General features: G+C 36.3%; 1 protein-coding gene across 1 annotated transcript in view; it reads right to left on the reverse strand.

Moving 5' to 3' along the window:
* The window catches only part of LOC144971592 (uncharacterized), a 156,792-nt gene extending 151,037 nt beyond the window's left edge, over positions 1-5,755 (reverse strand). Inside the window, exon 1 of the mRNA XM_078912659.1 lies at positions 5,233-5,755. The gene's annotated coding sequence lies outside the window, so the exon portion shown is untranslated. The remainder of the gene's footprint in view (positions 1-5,232) is intronic.
* Positions 5,756-6,399: the final 644 nt, after the last annotated feature.

A 6,399-nucleotide genomic window follows, 5' to 3' on the forward strand; every position in this document is an offset into this window, starting at 1 on the left:
ATTTCCAATGTTAATATATTTATGTACACCGAGATGAATAACGTAACCTCAGCACACACCCCTCCCCAAATGTGACCCATCGTCTCAAAACGGTATTATGTCGGAACGAACTAGATGCTTAAAAGCCGAAATAAATGTTAAACTGGTCAAAAATACAAATTGTTGGCATTAACACCCTAAAATATGGTATCCATTCTCTTCAATAAAACATACAAACTCACCACAAGTCTGATATTTCTGGCTATAAATTCAATTTTCAACATCTTAACCAACTCGACTTAATACCGTTTTGAGGCGAAGGGTCACAAATGAGTTCTTGGTTATTTAAACATTTTATCCCACTCGAATCCTATTATGAATGAGTACCTCACTGCACTATGAGCAGTAACGGAAATTGTAAGAGTGATGTTATGATCTTCTTTGCCAAGCGCATACTATCTATAAATATCGTGAGTTATTTTAGTCCCTTCTCGTAGGTTATGTGTGGAATCGCATCAAACAATAGTAAAATGATAATAATGATAAACAAGTGAAGAATATGTGCACATTAGATACACACACACCGATTGAGAAAGAGCAGACGTGTATAGTCTACAGGTGGCGATGATGTAATATTAGCGGTGTGCTATGTGTAGTTTTATACCCACCGTGTATATACATATAATCGAATTGGATACACAGGTGTTTAAAGTGTGTCAAACTATTATACAAATAAACGGGCGCATACACACAAACACACTCATGCACACATCCTGCTGTAAGCGGCCAGGTACTTATTGTACACCTGAGTGTGGCGAGAAAATGTGACCACTAAGCCTTCTCGTATGACTCAAGTTTGTGCTGCCCATAGTCGGACTCGAACCAGTGACCTACAAGTACAACGCCGAGTGCAATACCCCGAGAACACAAAGCCTTACAAATGAAAACAGAATGTGTATCGGAAGTGCAAGGTAATAAAAAAAAAAAAGAAAACTTGAGCTTTTATATAGAGCAGTATCCACTATAAATGCTCAACGTGCTTTACAAGGGGACTTTAGCCAGCAGCAACACTTAACATGTAGGACGAGACATAACGCCTGTTAGGCGATATTAATTTTTTTCCTACAGAGAGACAAAGCTGTTAACGGACAGATACTCATTTTATACCTGAGCACGGTGATAGAATGTGAGTAAATATCCTTTTCCAAGGACTCAACTATGCGCCGCTCAGAGTGGGGCTCGAACCCACAACCTTTCGATCCGAAGGCGAGTGCCATAGCACAAGACCACATAGCCGCAAAGTATGATAAAGGAGTTCATTTCAGTAGCTGCACAATAAGTGTAGCTACCACGATCATCACTCTATATTAATACCGAGATATTGATCATGTGACTAGTGATTTACAGAATTATAGACTAGATAAAACTTGTTTTCTTTATCTATAATGAAAACAACGTAGAAACCTATCGCAGGGCACAACGACAAATGACACAAACTTGTTGGTTACCGGATCACCTGTGGAGCTCAACTTGTAAATTCTCTACTCACGCGTAAACGGACTGGGTTGGAAACTCGACCAAAGGAAGCAACAGCAAGAGAGGATTTTTGGTCTAAACCATGACGTAACTATAGTACTCTAGTCGGCAATGGTCTAAACCGTATGGGGGGCCCCTTCAGTGGGACAGGACAAATTCGTCCTGGGACAGTCCTGTCTAGTGCGGTGAGTTGCTAGGAGGACAACGGTGTCCATAGAGAATACCGGACAGTAGTCTGTGACGGTGTCCTTTCACAAACGAGACATTCAAACACGAAGACAACACGAGAGGGGAGGAAAAGAAGAATCCCTATCGAATTTAGATTTTTATTTTCTGTCTGCCATATTATGGTATGGTCTGCCAGTGGATAATAAAAAAGTATTGTGAATGAAGCGCATTGAGCACGGTAGATCCGTATAAATACTGATATATATATATATATATATATATATATATATATATATATATATATATATATATATATATATGTATATATATATATATTATATATATATATATATTCATGTTATAAATGGTTCCAGACAATAAGTTACTATGAATGTATCTTAAGTACAAAGTCCCAAGAAGATGGATACATGTGGCCACAGAAAATACCCGATTAAAACGACAAAAAATGAAATTTCTCAATACATGTAGAAAAAACATTGAATTTGTTCGATTTTTGTATCTGGATTAATTATTATTATCATATATGATAATGCTCTAAACATCATATATATGATTATATTATTATTATTTATTATTATGTTATTATTATTATTATTATTATTATATATTATATATATATTATTATTATTATTATTATTTATTATTATTATTATTATTATTATTATATAAGTAGTTAGTAGTAGTAGTAATAGTAGTAAGTAGTAGTAGTAGTAGTAGTAGTAGTAGTAGTAGTAGTAGTAGTAGTAGTAGTAGTAGTAGTAGTAGTAGTAGTAGTAGTAGTAGTAGTAATAATAATATTATCTTCCTCCTCCTCCTCCTCCTCCTCCTCATCACATCATCATCACCATTCAAAGCAAACTTCTATGAAATCTATAATGATATTATTTCACATCCGCGTCCGTCCACACAAGGCTTGTTCATACATTACATATATACCACCACTTCCCATTATCATAAAATATTTATTTATAGTATATTCTTGTGCTCAATATAGAATGCACTTGGCCTGTAGAACAATGATTCTATATTTGACAAAGGACTGTTCTTCATACATTCACACAACGCTTTTTTCTACATTTTAACCTAAACTATTTACTTTATAAACTGATTGATCAAAATGACCCAAAACTTGGGAACATTCTTAACTCTCTCAACCCTAACACCGACTATATCCGTAGTATACCCGGGGTTACTTTTACCCCATGCCTATTAAATTACATTTTTCTAAGACAAATTATAGGCGTAGTATCAAAGCTAATGTTTTTAGATTTTACATGGTAATGGTAGTTGAATAAAGCTATCTATGTACATGCTCATTTTTAATACATTTTTAAATCTGAGGCCTACTTTGAAGTGTCCGTTCTAAGACTTTTTCCTCTTACACGTTTGGGGTCATTGTCATCGATCGATATAACTATATAAAGGTATTTTTCTGGTTAACTCTCTCCTTACCAGCCATTTGCCGGATTATCCCCAAAAACTTCACACCCAACCCATACAAAAATATATTTATTTCACTCAAACACAAAATCTGTTAGTGCTTGCAATACATTTTTTTCTCTGCTAAACGAGCTCTTCAACACAGTGTAAATCTCGTACTTTAACTATAGCAAACATTTTTGTTCAAATATTATTATGACACAAGAAATTAGAATGAAAAAAAAACTGGCTGCGTCGTAACAAATGTGACGATTTTCTTATGGGTGGTATGGAGGGGGTTAAAATTTACCAATCGTTCAAATTTAAACGGTTTTATCTAACTATGAAAAAATATGAAAATGTTACAGTCATAATCCGACGGAGACGTTGCCAGTAAATCTGAACGTTACTTTTGTGAGAAAAAAATGTCATTTTCATCAAACCTCTAATCATCCTAATCTCTTGTGTACAAGTCTAAAACATACCCATTTCAAGCAAATCCAACAGTTCCATATTATGGTCTGCTGGGGGGGGGGGGGGGTACATAAAGTAGGCACTTGCAAGAATTTTTCAAAATAGTGATATGGGTATTAATTTAGCGTAGACAAATAAAGGGGAGTGAAACATTTACTAGAGTGAAAAACTTATCGCTCTATCTCACCTGGTTAAAAGTTATGACCGAAGAGTTTATGTTGTAGGAAAATATGTGACCAAAACACAGCAACCCAATGGATAATCAAGTATAATTCAGAAACGGCTTCAGATACAACTATGAAATTTTTACATGTGGTAATTCAACATCTCTGTAATACATTGCAAACAGAAAAATAATTATTTATTGAGAGAGAAAAGTAAAGTTTAGAGCTGAAACAGCTGAAATCAAGGAAAAATAGATCACGACATGCAAATGAATGACCTATTGGAATTTTGGAAAAGTCAACAATAAAATGTTTATTCACATGAAGATAGACCAAATACACCACTGAATCGGCGTCATTTAGTTGTTCACTTTGAACTTTTCAAAATGAAAATAGACCCCATAAAAGCAAAGATATGGACTGATAAATGTTTGAGGTGGGTGTGTTAGTGTTTAAAATGATCGAAAATATGTGATTTTAAAAATTTCCGCTCCCCCGTTCCCCTAAATTGAACAGTCGTCCGTCAAAGAATGAAAAACGTCAAAATCAAAACAGTGAAAATCGATCGTAAAAAAAAGAAAGAGAATCGTAACTTATAAAATTAATGCATGGACATGAAAACGCCAATTAATTGAATAATTTAAAACAAAAATAACTTACATTAATTGCATATATTGTAAGCAATACAGTTGTAAAGTTTTGATGTGGATTAACGAAGTTATCTCTCAAGTGAAAAAAAAAGCGCAGCAGACGACAGGAAGTGAATCAATATAAGAAAGTGGCAACTTCTGCAAACAATCGAGGACAAGTTCTGTTTTTGGCACTACCGCAAACTCGGGGACCCAAATAATTTTGGGGTTTTGAGAGGGGGGAAACTTTAAAAAAAAAATTGAGGGTTTTGGGAGGGGGGGGAAACTTTTTTTTTTTAAAGTCTCTGCCCTCCCAAACCCCTAAAACTATTTGGGTCCCCGAGTTTGCGGTAGTAGCCTACCCCATTTTTGGGGGAGCTATAACTTTTGAGTGCAACCATATTTTGCTCTGAAATTTTTAGAGAAGCTACTTAAATATATATCTCAGAAGGAAGTTTTTTTTATTAAGAAGGACCATCTCTAGTTTAAAAGTTATAAACGTTTAAACACATATAATCTCTTTACACAAAGATTTATCAAAACCACGATATAGGAAGATAATAATATTAGCATCATTATATGTAGAATTGTATGCCCTTTCCAATGAAATATATAATACTTGTCATTTCATTTCACTGAGAAAGAAGAATGAATATTTTTAAAACACTCCTAAATTTTTTCCCCTCAAAAACGGAAACAGAAATCCTCGCCTCTTTTCAACTCGCGAGGGCTACTTCTTTCAAGTGCCTACATAAAGCATAGTGGAACTGGATATGCGCTATTTAATGTATATGCCCCATTTGAGTATAATCTGGCAATACAGCTTATTGATATGAACTTACCTTACGAAAGAGATTAATCAGAGAGGACCTGTGGATGTCACAGAATGACGTTAATCCAATGAATGTTAAATCCAGAATTAACCTGATGATTCCTAGGTAATCACATGCAGGAATTTATCTATCAATCACAATCATCTCATTAAAATACCAAAGCCAGGTCGCATCATGCATGCACATCAAAATAAAAGCGGGTATGTGTACTTAGTCACACTACTTCATAACACACAACATAAATGATAACATTGGCTAACTCTCTGGCGAAAACTGTAACAGAAACGAAAACCAACCACGGGAGGTCAATCACAGAAATCAACCAGATCCTAATTAGGCTACCTATCTTATGGTGATTCCATTCATCTGTAACAGAAACAGTTCGATCCCTTGGACCTTAAACACACCGTGATATTTGATCTCCTCAACACAATCTGTCGGTCACCGGTGTACACAAACTGTGTGTGCGCGATGAGATTTCATTCAAGTTGAACAAGCCGCCGCCACTTCCCATAAGTTGCACGAGTTTGTCGTTCGCCGCGCGCGCGATTCTCTCCTCCTCGCACGCAAAGTCGTCTGTCACGAACAGGTTGGTTCCGGCGAGAGGGAGAAACTCGAGTTTCACGTGGATTCCTAGATATGAAGTGAGTAGAAAAGTGCCAGAAGACAATAGAGAATAAAAAATTTTTTCGCGGCGGTGGTGGGGTTTGAACCTGCGACCTTATTGGTACGACAACTCCGCCTGGCAGGTGAGAGCGTGGCTCTACCGTGTGAGCTATCCACGAACACAAAAATATTCGTTTCAAACCCAAAGTCATTTCTAGATCCCTCTCTCAACCACTTCTTGAGATCGCCGATTCGTTCACCACCATCGCGAAGTAATTTTGACCAGCAGTTAAGCCTAATAGCCAATATTCTCATCACAAACATATAACATAGAAACGATTGAGACATTGAGTATGCTCCGGTGTATGGGGTGAATTTTTAATTCAGAAAAGTGAGTGGAGCAGGCACTTATGTTGGTAACAACAAGATATGAAGTGAGTAGAAAAGTGCCAGAAGACAATAGAGAATAAAAAATTTTTTCGCGGCGGTGGTGGGGTTTGAACCTGCGACCTTATTGGTACGACAACTCCGCCTGGCAGGTGAGAGCGTGGCTCTACCGTGTGAGCTATC

Source organism: Berghia stephanieae, chromosome 4 (genome assembly GCF_034508935.2).
Source record: "Berghia stephanieae isolate SIO BIC M18660-M18661 chromosome 4, UCSD_Bste_1.3, whole genome shotgun sequence".
NCBI lineage: Eukaryota > Metazoa > Mollusca > Gastropoda > Nudibranchia > Aeolidiidae > Berghia > Berghia stephanieae.